Source organism: Coenobita brevimanus, chromosome 14 (genome assembly GCF_032717465.1).
Source record: "Coenobita brevimanus isolate Jiangsu-jjx chromosome 14, ASM3271746v2, whole genome shotgun sequence".
Classification (NCBI taxonomy): Eukaryota; Metazoa; Arthropoda; class Malacostraca; order Decapoda; family Coenobitidae; genus Coenobita; species Coenobita brevimanus.
This window is the reverse complement of record NC_136967.1, coordinates 18253625-18270679: the sequence shown is the minus strand read 5'-3', so window position 1 is coordinate 18270679 and position 17055 is coordinate 18253625.

Genomic DNA, 17055 nt, shown 5'->3' with positions numbered 1-17055 from the left:
CCTCTTGTCTGGCCTTTTTCTGCTACTCCTACAATCTCTTGGTGTCCAGTTAGTCAGCCTCTTGCTCCATCGAGTATCCCTTATTCTTGCTACATGGCCTGCTCACCTCCGTTTCTGTTCTTTTATAACATCTATAATATCTTTGACTTTAGTCTGATCTCTCACCGAAGTTGATCTTTTCCTGTCTCTTAAAGACATTTCCAACATTGACCTTTCCATTGCTCTCTGAGAATGGATTAATTTATTTTCCATCGATTTGGTCAGTTTCCAGTTCTCACAGCCATATGTCATATCAGGAATTATACATTCGTTATATACTTTTCGTTTCATACAAACAGGCAAGCTACTTTTCATTATGTCTCTATGTTTACCGAAAGCTTTCCACCTAATTGTCATGCGTCTTTATAATTCGCTATCATGATCTTTCGTTAATATCAGTATTTGCCGCAAGTAATTGTACTCTTTGATTTCTTCAAGAATTTCTCCGCTTATTCTGATGACGCTCTTTGGTGTCTGTGGATTAAACATTACTTTAGTTTTATTCCGGTTCATCTTCAGCCCTACTTTGAGACTTTCTTTGTTCAGATCATTTAACATTTCTTACAATGTCTCAGCTGTTTCTGAGATTAGGCCGGTGTCATCTGCAAACCTTATATGTTCACTTCTTTGTTTTCCCAGTCTAGCTTTCTGAAAATAGTTTCTAGGCATGCTGTAAATAATTTTGGAGAAATTGTATCTCCCTGACGTACGCCCTCCTCAATCTTAATTTTTTCTGAGTCCTTATGTAATTTAACTGTAGTGGTTCCCTCTTTATATATGTTTTCGAGCAGTTTTACAATGTTCTCATTCACTCGTTGTTCTCCCAATGAATTTATAATTGCTATGTGCTCTACTGTACATAGTCGAAAGCCTTTTCGTAATCAACAGAACCTAAACATAGTGGTTTATTATATTCTCTAGTTTTGTCAATTAGCTGATCCACTGTATGTAGATGATCAGCAGTCGCATACCCGCTTCGGAATCTTGCCTGTTCAAGAGGTTGGTTTTCCTCCAAACTTGTTATTCTGTTCGTAAGGACTTTAGTGAAGAGTTTGTAAATGACTGATAATAAGCTAATGGGTCGATAGTTACTAAGATCTTTTGAGTCGCCTTTCTTGTAACGTAAATGAACTATTGCATTGCACCATGATTTGGGAATTTTCTTCTTTTTTTATACATTGAGTAAATAAATGCACAAGCCCATTTTGTACTTCCACTCCCGCATCGAACAGTAAATCTGCCACTATTCGATCTTCCAGACCCTTCCCTTTTTTCATATTTTTAAGAGAAATATTTATTTCGGCTGGTGTTACCTCAGGTATTTCACTTGTTCCAACTGAAAAGTCAGCTATTGGTACAACTGTCTTTGATGCATACAGTTCTTTGTAAAAATCTTCAACTGTCTTCACCATCTTATCTCTGCATTTAATGACTTCGCCGTTCTTGTTTTTCAGTGATGTAATTTGTTGCTTTCCTAGTGCCATTTTACTTCGGACCTGTTTCTGACTTTTTCCCTTTTTGATGGATTCTTTGATCTGATCCATGTTCCTCTCTCTTTTTTCTTCTCTTTGTCTCTTGCTGCTAAGCTTATTTAATTCCGCTCGTTCTGTTTCATCTTTCGTTTTTATTTTCATTTCTTTTTTTTTTCTTTTTTTCATAAGCTTGAGTGTCTTTTCTGAATATATCTTGGCTTTGGTTGTATTAGGTTTTCCTACTACCTCCGATGATTCTCTTAGAACTTTTGTTAGTCTGTCATTCAGCTCGTCAGTGTCACATTCAGCATTACTTAGAGCCTGAAATCTGTTCGTTATTTCCAACTGAAAGGCTGCTCTGCTTTCGTTAACTTTTGTTGGGCATATCTTATTATCTTTAATTATCTTCTTTCTTTCTCTTCTGAAACTGAATCTGACTGTGCAACCCAACATTCTATGGTCACTTCCTATATTTACTTTGTTGATAACTGTCACATTTGCAGGCCCGTAATTTTCAATAGATTTTTGGGGGGCTAGACAAAATGTAAATACCTCCATACTATAGACTTAAAATCAAACCGAAACCCTTAAGTTTGCAGACCATCCGATATTTTTCAGGTTCATTCTACCTAAAAGTTGTTGCTTGAGGCATAATTTCATCCGTACTAAATGCTCTCAACTCTCTAACTCGAATTCTTCCCGCTCCTTCTGGCACCTTGCCAAAAACCTTTCTAACAACTTTACCTCATCATCTTTCCCTCCTCTTTTCTACTCTGATGGCTCTGTAGCTATTTCTTCTACTGATAAAGCAGATCTCATCGCTCAGACTTTCTCCTCCAATTCCACCTTAGACGATTCCGGTGCTGTTCCTCCATCACTTCCCCCCCCTGACTTCCTCATGGCTGACATTAAAATTTCTTCAGCTGATGTATTTCCTGCCATCACAGGCCTCAATACTAATAAGGTATATGGGCCTGATGGAGTCCCTCCTGTTGTTCTCAAGAACAGAGCTTCTGTGCTTACATCCTGCCTAGGCGAACTCTTTCGCCTTTGTCTATCAACTTGTACCTTTTCTTCTTGATGGAAGTTTACTCTCATTCAGCCAGTCCCAAAGAAGGGTGACCATTCCCAACCCCTGTAACTATCGTCCAATTGCTTTAACATCCTGTATCCCAAAAGTTTTCGAGTCTGTTCTTAATAGAAAAATTTTAAAGCATCTTTCCTATCACAACCTTCTTTCTGATCATCAGTATGGGTTCCGTCAGGGACGCTCGACTGACGATCTTCTCACCTACCTTTCAGACTCCCGGTCATCCTCCTTTCGGGACTTTGGCGAAAGCTTTGCCATTGCACTTGACATCTCAAAGGCTTTCGATCGAGTCTGGCATAAATCTTTAATTTCCAAACTGCCCTCATACGGTTTCTGTCCGTCTATCTGTGCCTTCATCTCTAGCTTCCTTTCTGGTCGTTCTGTAGCCGCTGTTGTAGACGGCCATCGTTCTTCTCCTAGATCGATTATCAGTGGTGTTCCTCAGGGCTCTGTCCTATCACCAACTCTCTTCCTTTGTTCATCAATGACCTTCTAAGTTGTACAACTAACCCTATCCACTCATACGCTGATGACTCCACCCTTCACCTTTCCATTCAATTCCCGCAATGTCCACCTCAGCAATTACTTCAACAAACAAGGGATGAGGCTATGGCACACCTAATGTCTGACTTGGCTCGTATCTCTAACTGGGGTAAAAATAATCTGGTTGTTTTTAATGCATCAAAGACTCAGTTTTTGCACCTATCAACCCGACAAAATCTTCCACAGGTATACCCACTAATATTTAAAAATATTCAGCTTAATCCTGCATCATCCTTGAACATGCTTGAGGTTTCATTTACTCGGACTTATCTTGGAAAGATCATATTACATCTCTTGTACAATCTGCTTCCAAGAGATTGGGTGTGCTAAGCCGACTCCGTACCTTCTTTACCCCTGAACAATTGTTGACTCTATACAGGGGTTTTATCCGCCCTTGCGTGGAGTACAACTCTCACATGTGGGGAGGCTCCCCACATACAGCTCTTCTCAATAGGGTGGAGTCAAAGGCTTTTCGCCTCATTAACTTTCCTCCTCTTACTGACTCCCTTCAACCTCTTCGCTTCGCCGCACTGTTGCATCTCTATGTCTTTTCTATCCTACGTCAATGGTCACTGGTCCTCTGAACTGTCTGCATGCATTCCTCCACCTCTACGACGGGCGCGTAGCACCCGTCTAGCAGCAAACTCTCATCCCTTTTCTGTCCAACTCTCTACTGCAAGAGTTAACCGTTACTCCCAGTCCTTCATTTATGCAACATGTCAACTCTGGAACTGTCTCTCTCTGTCCGTATTTCCTGAATCCTATGATCTCCAGTCTTTCAAATGCAGTGTGTCTAGGCATCTCGAAATGATCGGATCTTGAATTTGGCTCTCTCTTGCATTTTGTTTTTCTCTTGGAAGGAACAGTTTTGCGGGCTCGTTGCCTTTGGTTCCTTCTTCCTCACATAAGAAAAATATATGTATGTTTAGCAATGGAGTTGGGGGTTTAAATTAAAGGCTTCACATTAGTCCAGTTTGAACTTTCAGCTCAAACTTACTTTAATAATTTGGCCATATAACATTTTTGTTGCATTATGCTCAGTGGCGCACAGAGGGGGGAGGGGGCCATGCGGCCATGGCCCCCCTTTTTGCTATATGTATATATGTATGTATGTATGTATCTCTCTCTCTCTCTCTCTCTCTCTCTCTCTAATTTGTTATTAGTTTACTACAGTTGTAAAGTTTTTTGATCGATATATGAGCATTTGAATTTTAGTAGTATAAGGATATTGGAGAGACTGAATCATAATTCTATGGCACATAACATAACATGTATCTGACACACACACACACACACACACACACACACACACACACACACACACATTTGCATTCCATCATAAAAACCTTGATCTTAAAATATACAGATTCCAACATACGATATACAAAATATAATTATTTACCCAACATGTCAGACACGAGCAAAAGTGGCTTTTCTTCTCCGTCGTGTCAATAAATTCGTTCAGAACAGCCTTCAGATCAAGACTGTGGAATCTCCCAGAATGAACACTCAGACACACTGTGTGGTTTAGCTGGTTGTGGGTCCCTGTGCTCCTCAAATACAGTATATCTCTCATTCTGTAGATAGAGTTACGATAACAAAACACAGAAATATAATTATAAACACAATAGAGAGAAAATAAACTCACAGGCCAAAGGGAACAGAGTGTTATCGACAACGTTTCGCGGATGAATAGCATTGCCACACAACATAAACACTGAAAAACCTCATAAAACTACGTACGTCTCAAATAGTTGTCCCAACAAGATTTATGACACTATTCGACATATAGCATCATATTTTACTTACAAACTTGATCAGTTTCATGAGCTGTTATTGAACCCTCAATCTTAGTTGAAGTTTTGACAAATCAATATACAGAAAACACTGGGGGGGCTATAGCCCCCCTAGCCCCCGCAGAAATTACTGCCCTGATTTGTGATCGTGTTATTCTTATCTGCTATGATGAAGTCGATTTCATTCTTTGTTTCTCCATTTGGCCTTCTCCAGGTCCACTTTCTCCCTGTTGTTTTGTGAAAGAATGTGTTCATTATTCTCATGTTAAACATTTCATGTCCAGTAGTTAGAGCAGAGTCTATGTTTTTATCAGTAACAAAAACTTCGGAGGTAAGAACAGATGCATGAGTAGGCAACTGAAACCTGAGGGAACAATCAGTTGACCACACGCTGGCACCCAAACATTCACTCGACTTGGAGTCATCAGTGCACAATTGGTGGAACCTCATGTGACGTATGATGATGTTACGAAACAAGTGGTGCACCTCCGCCTCGGGCCCCTTGGTCTTCGGTGCTGGGAGCCATAAGACATCAACAACAAAGTTGGGTGGTTCCCAAGGTGCTATATTTTTTATGCACCAACTTGACACAGTCACTGAGGTCCACACCAAGCTCCTTAGTGACTGGAGGCGAACGGCGATTGGCCGACGAACCCCCCACATAATGATGGTGGTATTGACGCAAGGGGGCACAGGACACATCGCCGATATTACTTTTTCTAATTGCTCTTACCCCATAGGACAGCAGCAGGTGGTCGCGGTGTAAAGGGAGGGGAGGTACATTCGCCTCCACTTCCACACGAGCTGCATGTGTACACATCACGGCTCCAAGACACATTCACAAACATTAATTTTGTAACACATCCAACATGCTCAATGTGGCATCGGATGCCGACCCATACACCTGTGAGCCATAGTCCAGCTTAGATCCAATAAGGGACTTACATACCATTGATAAAGATATCCTATTGCCCCCCAAGTAGTACCCGCTAGGTCCTTTAGGACATTTAACGGCTTCTTGCCTCAAGCAATCAAATTATTAACTTGAAGTTTAAAATTTAATCAACGATCAAAATGCATGCCCAAAAACTTACCGGAATTTTGAAAAGGTACCGCCTGATTATCCAAGGTCAAACACATATCAGGGACGTTACAGTCTGTAGAAACTACAGTGGCAAACTTAGGGACGGAAAACTTAAATCCACACTGCAAGACCCATTTGTGGATGGAATCAAGGGTTGCTTGAATCCACCCAGCCGAAAATTGTATTACAGGAAGAGTGCCATATTGCACAATCATCAGCATAGAGCGAGTATTTAAGATTCCTCTGGATGGGAGATGATGACAGAATATCACTGATAATAATACTAAACAAAGTGGGACTAAGCACACTTCCCTGAGGCACCCCGTTTCCTTGGAAAAATATGAGTACAGTATATACGATGTTACGTTACAGGGCAATTTGACAGAGGAAGTTCTGTCCCTGAAAAAAATTGGAAATAGAAATGGGCAAATTACTTCTTAAACCATAAGCACAGAGCTTCATTAGTATACCGTGTCGCCACGTCATGTCATAGGCTTTATGAAAACCCAAAGACACCCCTATCATGAATTCTTTTTTTGGCAGAAATGTCCCACATTCAATAAATGATCTAGTGAACTTTTGTATTTACGGAAGCCACATTGTTGATCGTTTTACAAATTCTTCGACTCTAAAACAAAAAAAGCCTCTCATTAGCCATTCATTCCATGACCTTACAGAGACTAGAAGTCAACACAAGAGGATGAAACGAAGCAGGATTCACAAGACGACCAGCCTCTTTGGGTATCGGTATGACGTGTGCAAAGTGCCATGAGTCTGGGAATGTTCGGGACGCCCAAAGCTCAGTGTAAGCTACTGTGCTAACAGCTTAATCAGGTTGTCCTGAATAAGATGCTGAATCATACCATACATTACAATGTCTGGTCCAAGACTGGTGTCTTTACAGCATTTAAGGGCAAGAAGTAGTTCATCTATCATTAACTCTTGGTTGTACGAGGAGTCTACATATCCTGTGGCAAAGTCTAATATTTGTAGCACAGCCGGACATTTATGGTCTTGAAAGCGCAGCTTGTAATTGACTGAGCTGCTTACGTGAGAAAAAATCCTGGCGAGGATGTTAGCTACGTCCACGGGATCGTCATAGATGTTATTATTCACCGGTAGAGTGGTTACAGGGATGTTAGGCATTTATCATTCAGTAATTTTATAGTGAACCAGACTTTAGTTAATGGAGTAAAACGATTCACCATGGTCACAAAAGACTGCCAGGGAGTATATTTAGCCTTTCTAATTATTTTCCTGTCTTAGTCCTTGCTTGTTTGCACGCAATGAAGTTTTCCTCAGTAGGCTGACTATCAAAAATCCTGTATCTCCTATTGCATTTCCTTAATGCTTGTTGACAATCCAGTGTCCAGCAATGAGGTCTATGCTTCTCATGAACTGTAGAAATCTTGGGAATACTGTAGCAGCCTCAGCTGCATGTAGAATGGAATTGGTTATATTTTCGACCTTTACATCTATGGTCTCTCCAGATACAGTGCTCCCTCCTTTAACACGGGTAATGTAGACCAGCCACAAGCCACAGTATACTTTTCCACGTACGTTCCATATGTTTCCATTATAAAGGGCTAACCTGAACTGGACATTTTCCAAAGTCACCTTTTTCACCCTAAATTCCCAAACCCTCCAAAAAACACCCTACTGACATTCACTCTGGTACTCATACACGGGAAGTTATATATTAAAAATACATAAGAAGGCTCCTAGACATTATAGTAATCCCCCCAGATTAGCGAGGGTTAAGTTAAGCACCAAACGCCCTTGCTAATTCTTGAAATTCGCTAATTCTTGACGCCTTTTTACTGTTAATTGTGTAGCCTTGAACCACTGATACTGTAGTGCATTACCCATAAATAAAAGTTTCTTGTTAAATCTGTTTCCTCGTCGTTTTTAGCTGTTCGGCTGTGACAACTCTTGTTTGATTCGTCAGCGTAATGGCGGAAGGGACTGTCCTAACCTAACCTAGTTTAACTGGACCTAATAATTTAACCAAACCTAATCTAACCTACAGTTGGGAAACTGAGAAATGAAATCCATCTTGGAGTACATAGAGTAAGTTTCTTCCATTGCGTCGGAAACAAACAATCGTAGCTATGGCTTAACGACTTAACCCCTCAATGGCTGTTGGTTCAGAAATTTGCATGCACCCCTGGCCCGCCCCTGGACAATATTTTAAGTTCTAAAATCAATTTATTTTTCTTAATGATGTGAAGACAATCATCTGGCACACCTAGCAATGTGATTTTAACTTCCTAAACCCATCTTGTGATTCACTATGATTCACGGAAGAAGTCATGAAATTACGGTGCATGCGCCATATGAGCGAAAGTATCTGAGATTAAGTGATCACCTGACTGCTTGGGGTGGTAGCATAGAATCATGTAAACTTGCCAGTGACCTTTGCTCTCTTCCCATAATTGTTCACAGTTTTTTTTTTTTAGCTCGTGAGAACTCGACTTCATTGACACCGATACTGCAAAGGATTGTTCAGAGCCCGGGGTTATTAAGAGGTTAATGGAATACATTACTGTTTGCATCAATACCCTCTCTTTCACATATGCACACAAAACCAACAAAAGAATAAGTGCTAAATATATGTTTAACTTTCGGCAGAAAGACCTTACCAATTCAGTTCATATTCCTCTTGTTTGTTTGCTGTATTTTCCGACTATTTTTTTTTTTTTTTTTAAGGAAGAAATCGCTGATTAGTAAAGTTGTTAATTACGAGTTCGGCAAAAAAAAAAAAAAAAAAGTTTAGGTCACTAACCTGACTGGCTCTGACAAAGGTAACAATGCTCTGTACCACGGGAGTAGCTACCTCAGACGCGGGCAAAAGGAGGGAGACCACCACCACCAAAAAAAAATAAAAATTGCAGGACGCCCCCAGCTGCCAATGGGGGCACTTATGGATGTGACGTCATGCAACCAGTCACAGTGCACCGCTCGCTTGATGTCATCATGCGCGACATTTGACTTTTGGCAGGCCGTCTGAGTTCCGATGCCCGACAACTAGCCTAAGTATCTCTGTTTGTGACTGCGGTATATATGTTTTGGTCACACTGTAGGTGACCGCATTTGTACAAATCCGTGTTACAGGATACTGCATTACAGGAGGGAGCATGGTATATCTAAATCAGTAATCCCGAGATGGATCCCCAGTCTGCTTTCTTACAGTTAAATTTTGGGGATGGATGGCCCAAAAGAATGTCACATGTTTTAGAAAAACAGATGTGTAAATGATCACTTCCCACGGAATCGTCATAAGGATCCCATGAGAAATCTTGATATATAGCTACCTGGGAAGGCCACAGATAAGTCCATGGCCGAAAAGTTACCAGTATGATCATCTACCATCGTTCAGAAGAGAGGTTGGACTGTAGCATTATGTCAGCTACTTGTTCCCCACGACCATTGATCCTCAAGCTACCCCATTGATAGTGATGGGAGTTGAAGTCGCCCAACATCAACTTATTTCCAGGAAGGTCGTCAAAAATTGAATTCAAAGCATCACTATCATTGGAGCAATGTGGTGGACAGTAGAGAGAGAAAATAGACAGATGCGTGGCTTAACCAGCCGCGTGCCAGTGCCGTTTTATAACGGTCTGACATAGTTCCGCGGCCAGTGCCAGTGCTGTTTTAATACAGTTTAAAATTTCAAAATTCACTGTGACCACAATTTTCAAGATTCGCGGGTAAAAATTGGCAGGCATGTAAGGTAACTGCTCCTCTACCATCCCCCAGGCTGTCAAGGCCATACACTCACTTGCTCCCCCCCTCACACTCACTCTACCTCTCTCTGCCTGTGTCCTCACCCAGTGCTGTACATAGTGAAGGCAGTTTGTAAATATTTTCATGCAAGTGTAAGTTGTAAATATTTTCTTGTAAGTGTAAGGACTATATAGTGAAGTCAAGTTGTAAATACATTCTTGTAAGTGCCAGGACTGTACATAATGAAGTCAGGTTGTACCTATCTTCAAGTAAGTGTAAGATAATGCATTCACAGTGAGAAAGACATGCAAATTGTGATAGATGCTGAAGTAATAAGTAATGAGAAAAGTGTACTGAACATTGCTATACCTTCCCAGCATAAATACCTGAGTACACCTAGAAAAAAGCTTTCTCTCACGTACGTGGTGAGCGTGAGAGAGCGACTATACCTGTGCACGAGTATGCAGAACTCAATAAAACTCATTTCCGAGACTCGATGACATTTTAATGGTGAAATTCGTTGTTTCCACATCAAAATCTACCATTTTAGCCCCCGCAAAAAAGGTCGAAAAATGGCTGGCACTGGGGTGACCCATAGGGCTAAAAATAGCCTGCATGCGGTGGGTTAAAATTAATCTGCACACGACAGCTTTCAGAGTAGAATTTAGAACCACATCTGTTTGCTGGTGTGATTTGTGTGTGTGTATGGCTACTCCGTGACCATCATATCTTCTATAAGAGTGATAGTGTTTGAACTGTGGAGGATTAGGGCAATCCACCAAGCGTATCTCCTGTTAACAAATAACGCTGGGGGAGGCGGTGGCTGAATCAGTAGAGAAGCGGCCTGCAGTCCTAATAGACCTAGGTTCAAATCCCTGCTAAGGCAGAGAACAGTATAAGGATTTGAATTTCATAAAAGCAGACTTTCCTGATCTACCAGACGACCCGCTGACATGTCGTAAAAACACCCCTGCTAATTCCAGTATACCAGTCCTGTATGAGACAGCCCTAGCATGTATTCAGTATGGACGGCGGGTGTTAGCGCCGAAGTAGTGACATGTGGAGGTGTAGGAGGACTACTGGGCCTTGGGATAGGCCACAGTCCTCGAGAAATAGGTCCTGAAGCCTTTGCCCAGAGTCGGACACATTAAAAAAAAAAAAAAGTCTGTCCTGTGTATAGATAGCAAGACTGCTGTATTGTGTAATTATTCCCAAGCCTTACAATTCCACTGTAATATTGTCAGTGATGTGCACAGACTTTCAGAAGGGCAGGGGACCAGTTGGAAAAAAAGGGGGGACACTCCCCTAACATTTTTTATGAAATCCGCAAAGCCATATAAGCTATATAGATGTATACATGCAAAGAAAAAATTTAAAATTGCATGTGGTAAATATTCTTGAATTCTGATAAATTCAATGCATTATTTTTATATATAAAGCTGATTAAAGGAAATAAATGAAAATTTATTGTAAAAAGGACATTTTTTTATTGCAAGAATTTCAAAAGATATAAATAAATTGAAATATTGGAATGTGTTCACAATTATTGTTTTATTTATTTTGACTTTTATCTCGCTCATCATATAAACCACAGTATTCTGGCAATTTATCATTCAGAGGTCACAGCAAAAACTATACAAAGAAAGAGGTGCAAAGATAGAAAAAAGTTTTGTTTTCCCAATAGGGCAACTGACCAGTGGAATTCACAACCAACGCAAATGAAATTGTCGGCTGGAAGGAGAGGACATAACTCTGGGAACTGATGATGGAGGGAATTAAGGAACACCATTTTCGCCCATAAGGTCATCAGTAACAGCAGCTTCATAGCAGCTGAGAACTGAACATGTATTGATGAAGTTTTTTTTTTTTTGCTTAGAATCCCTAGCCCACGAGACTCCCTTTATAAACACATTTATTTTCCGTCTCTATTCGTACCTGAAGAGGGGTAAAATGGACCCGAAACTGTTGCTTTTCTGTAATAACCACAATTTCGCAAAGTGGGTGTAATTCTACCATTCAAACAATTCACGCCACTGTGAACTCAAACATGCGAAGAGGATCATGCTTTTGTAATGTAAAAAAATTATTCTTGCATACGGGAATACAGGCAATGATATATTTAACAACACCCACACTACACACCCGCATTTTACTTGCTCCTCTTTCACTCAGATTTTCATTTCAGACACACACACACACACACACACACACACACACACACACACACTCTCTCTCTCTCTCTCTCTCTCTCTCTCTCTCTCTCTCTCTCTCTCTCTCACACACACACACACACACACACACACACACACACACACACAGTACGCAAGCTGCACACCCCACCAAGCAGTTCAGATAGACAGCATGCAGGTACAGTCAGCTTCAAAAGTCCTGTCGCCTATCCTGCTCTTCTCTCCTTGAAACTTGCAAATCAGTGTAGTGAATCCGCAACACCCAACACTGATGATTTCCTTTAGTCACAGATCAGTGTCGTCAGCGCCATGTGCACTGGATTCACTGCAATGATTTTCGAAGTCGATGGAGACAGAAGTAGGGAGGCGATAAAACTCTTGATGCCGTTTGTACAGTATACTCTCACCTACGTCTATTATATTCTCGTCAGTTGAAGGAAGGGGTACACACACACACCTTAGATTACAGCATTACAAAACATGATGGAGTTATTACCCGTCCCCGCCCCGGAGGGGCTCGGGAACGGGTATTACTTTCACTCGGTTTGTGTGTTTGCTTGTTTGTCTGTCTGTCAGTTAACAACTTTACGCGAAAACTACTGGTGCGATTTTTACTAAAATTGCAGGGATGATGGGCTGCGGCCTTCTGATCACCTGATTAATTTTTGGGCCTAATTGGGCCAAGTCCCAGGTCATAGCCCCCCCCCCCTTTCCAAATAGTCGCACACACACACAAAAAAATAATAAATTGTTTTTTCCTCCACAACTCCTTTCAAATTCGTCTTATCGACATGAAACCAAAACCTAAAGGTGCATCTTTCAAATGAGCATCGTATAACATGCCTCATTACATCAAGGGGGTCACTCCCCAGTTAGCGGTAGGGGGGATCAGTGTCAGGTGGATCGGGCCTGAAACTTCAAGTGGGCATAAAATCGTCAATATTCACCCGATTTACTGCAAATTTGATATGTGACATCTCTGACTTGATATCTTGTGTTTATACGTCAGCACTAAAATGACTGCCGGGGATGGCTTGCTTTGCCTTGGCATCGCTTCTTGTTATTGCTTGAGACAGGTAGTTCATAGGCTCTCTCGCCATATGCATCATTATCGTCATCATCATCATCATCATTATAACCTTTTTGCCATTTATACAAGTGGTATGGGTAAGAGTCAGAAAAAATGAACACCATAAAATATGAAACTAACAATAAACTGCCCAGCAAAAATATTGGCCACATCTCCTTTCACTCATCATTCAAACTTTCGAAAATTTTGAATTCCCTGTGTTGTTTGTATTCCATTCTCCAATCACTGTCGTCTTCATCGCGAGCGTAGGGGTTCGGGGCTAGATACTAAATCCCAGCACCTTAAAAATACATGAAACGAGGCGACACTCAGGCACACCTACTGTACACGTCAAACAGAGCATGAGCATATTAAATTTTGTTGTGGGAAGCAAGACTGAGGTAGAGAAATATTGCATGCCTCCACAAAACATTATCTTTTCATTATTCTTTACGCTGACTGCACCGCCACGCAATATGCATGGCTAAACATTTAACTCTTTCAGTACGATGAAATTATTTAGTTTATTATTAGTACCTCCAGTCTATTCCACTGAGCTAAAGAAGGACTCACAGTTGCGATGGTATTAGTGAAGGATATATCGCACTCCTCCAGTTGAAAGGTCTCCCGAACCTGAAAGAAGCTGTCTAGAGGTAGTAATTGAATTTGGGCATATTTTATAGACGTCATGGCACTAAGGAGCTTGAGGGCGCCGCATAGTGGCACGCTAGCATTACGCACCTTCATAAAGCATAATCTTTACGCTCTCTGCATCTTTACACAAGCTGCACAGCAATACTATACTCTTTTTGCTTTAACTTGGTCTAAAACTGCCATCTCCCTGTGTTGAATGGTGAGCTGTAAATATAGATTAGTACTATATCGTGGTGCTAGTCTCAAAGAAGTGTAATGTGAAGGATGTAGATTCATAGTATTGTCTTTTTCTAATATTAAGCTATGTGAAATCATCTACTAAAGAATGAAACTCTAGACTAGGAGTAGAAAGACTTGTTTTTATGCATCTTTGGATGACGATTTTATTCATTTTTGGAAGGACTTCTTATAGTAAAAGGGATTAATAAAAAGTGTATCTCATCTCTCAAGATCAAAGCATCTCTCCTAAGGAAAATCGCCTGGAGGAAGCAGAGTAAATATAAATACGTAATCGGTTTGGAGAGTTTAAGGAAGGCAGTACACACAGATTCACTACCATTACACACCGCCAAAAAATATCCTTGAAATATGTCAACGCTGTCTTTAAAGCCTACATTTCGTAAATCAAATACTCAAGGCCCAGGAACAATACGCAACGTCACAAAATGTCAGTCATAAACATCATCATCATTCAGCCATGTTTCACTTTACTGTTGTTCTGAAAGCGGGACTCTCATTGCTGGTAAAGTTTGCGGATATGCTTAACATGACAATAATGAACACATTCTTCTACAAAAGAACAGGGAGAAAGTGGACCTGGAGAAGCCCAAATGGAGAAACGAAGAATGAAATCGAATTCATTATAGCAAATAAGAATAACACGATCACAAATGTCACAGTTATCAACAAAGTAAATATCGGAAGTGACCATAGAATGGTGGGTTGCACAGCAATATTTAATTTCAAAAGTGAAAGAAAGAAGATGATTAAAGATAAAAAGAAATGACCAATAAAAGTCAATGAAAACAAAGCAGCCTTTCAGTTGGAAATAAGGAACAGATTTCAGGCTCTCAGTTATGCTGAATGTGACATTGATGAGCTGAATGACAGACTAACAAAAGTGCTAAGAGAATCAGCGGGTGTAGTAGGAAAACCTAATACAACCAAACCCAAGAAGTATTCAGAAAAGACACTTGAGCTTATGAAAAAAAGAAAGGAAATGAAAGTAAAAACAAAGAAAGATGAAATAGAACGAGCGGAATTAAATAAGTTTATCAACAAAAGACAAAGAGAAGAAAAAAGAAAGAGAAACATGGATCAAATCAAAGAAATCAGCAAGAAAGGAAAAAGTTGAAATAATCTGAAACAGGTCCGAAGTAAAATGGCACTTGGAAAGCACCAAATTAAATCACTAAAAGACAAAAACGGTGAAACCATTAAATGCAGAGATAAGATGGTGAAGAGAGCTGAAGAATTTTACAAAGAACTGTATGCATCAAAGACAATTATACCAACAGCGAACTTTTCAGTTGACACAGGTGAAATACCTGAGGTAACACCAGATGAAGTAAATAATTCTCTCAAAAATATGAAAAGAGAGAAAACTCCTGGAGAAGATGGAATAGTAGCAGATTTACTGTTGGATGCAGGAGTAGAAGTACAAGCTAGGCATGCTCACTTATTTACTCAATGTATAAAAACGTTGGGTCTGGTTAGTACTTGGATGGGTGACCGCCTGGGAACACCAGATGCTGTTGGCATCCCTACGTGTCAAGTGGGGTTGGTGGAGGATTAGTGCCCCTCCCTGTAAAACAATTAACTCTAAGCCCTTGGCCACCCCGTTTAGGATACATGGCGTCTGGCAATGGATGGGATGGATAAAAAGGATGAAAATTCCCAAAACATGGTGTAATGCAATAGTTATTTTACTTTACAAAAAAGGTGACTCAAAAGACCTTAGTAACTATCGACCCATTAGCTTGCTATCAGTCATTTATAAACTCTTCACTAAAGTCCTTACAAACAGAATAACTACAAAAATGGAGGAAAACCAACCTCGTGAACAGGCAGGATTCCGAAGCGGGTATTCGACCACTGATCATCTACACACAATGAATCAGCTAACTGAGAAAACAACAAAATATAATAAACCATTGTGCCTAGGTTTTGTTGGTTACGAAAAGGCTTTCGACTCAGTGGAGCACATAGCAATTATAAATGCATTGCGAGGACAAGGAGTGAATGAGAACATTGTGAAACTGCTCGAGAACATATATAAAGAGGGAACTGCTACAGTTAAATTACATAAGTACTCAGAGATATTTAAGACTGAGAAGGGCGTGCGTCAGGGAGATACAATTTCACCAAAATTATTTACAGCATGTCTGGAAAGCATTTTCAGAAAGCTAGACTGGGAAAACAAAGGAGTGAACATAGATGGAGAAAAGTTAAACCATTTAAGATTTGCAGATGACATTGTCCTAATCTCAGAAAAAGCAGAGACATTGCAAGAAATGTTAAATGACCTGAACAGAGAAAGTCTCAAAGTAGGGCTAAAGATGAACCGGAGTAAAACTAATGTTTAATACTCAAACACCAAAAAGCGTCATCAGAATAGGTGGAGAAATTCTTGAAGAAGTCGAGGAATACAATTACCTGGGACAAATACTAAAATTAACGAAAGATAATGATAGCGAAATAAAAAGACGCATTATATTTGAATGGAAAACTATGAAAAGTAGCTTGCCAGTTTGTATGAAACGAAAAGTATATAACGAATATATAATTCCAGCTATGACGTATGGTTGTGAGACTTGGAAACTGACAAAATCGATGGAAAATAAACTAATTCGTTCTCAGAGAGCAATGAAAAAGTAAATGTTGGGAATATCTTTAAGAGACAGGAAAAGATCAGCTTGGGTGAGAGAGCAGACTAAAGTCAATGATATTATAGAAGTTATAATGGAACAGAAATGGAAGTGAGAAGGCCATGTAGCAAGAAAAAAAAGGATAATCGGTGGAGGAAGAGGTTGACAGACTGGACACCAAGAGATTGTAAGCGTAGCAGAAAAAGGCCAGACAGGAGGTGGAGGGATGAGATAGAGAAATTTGCAAGGAAAACGTGGCGAAGATTAGCTCAGTCAGGGAATTCTTGGATAAGGCTGGGGGAGGCCTTTGTTCAGCAGTGGACATGTAATGGCTGATGATGATGATGATGATGATAATGATATATATGTATATACATATGTACTGTATATATATATATATATATATATATATATATATATATAAATGTGTGTGTGTGTGTGTGTGTGTGTGTGTGTGTGTGTGTGTGTGTGTGTGTGTATGTATGTATGTATGTATAATACGGCACTCCAATCGGACTGAGCCGGT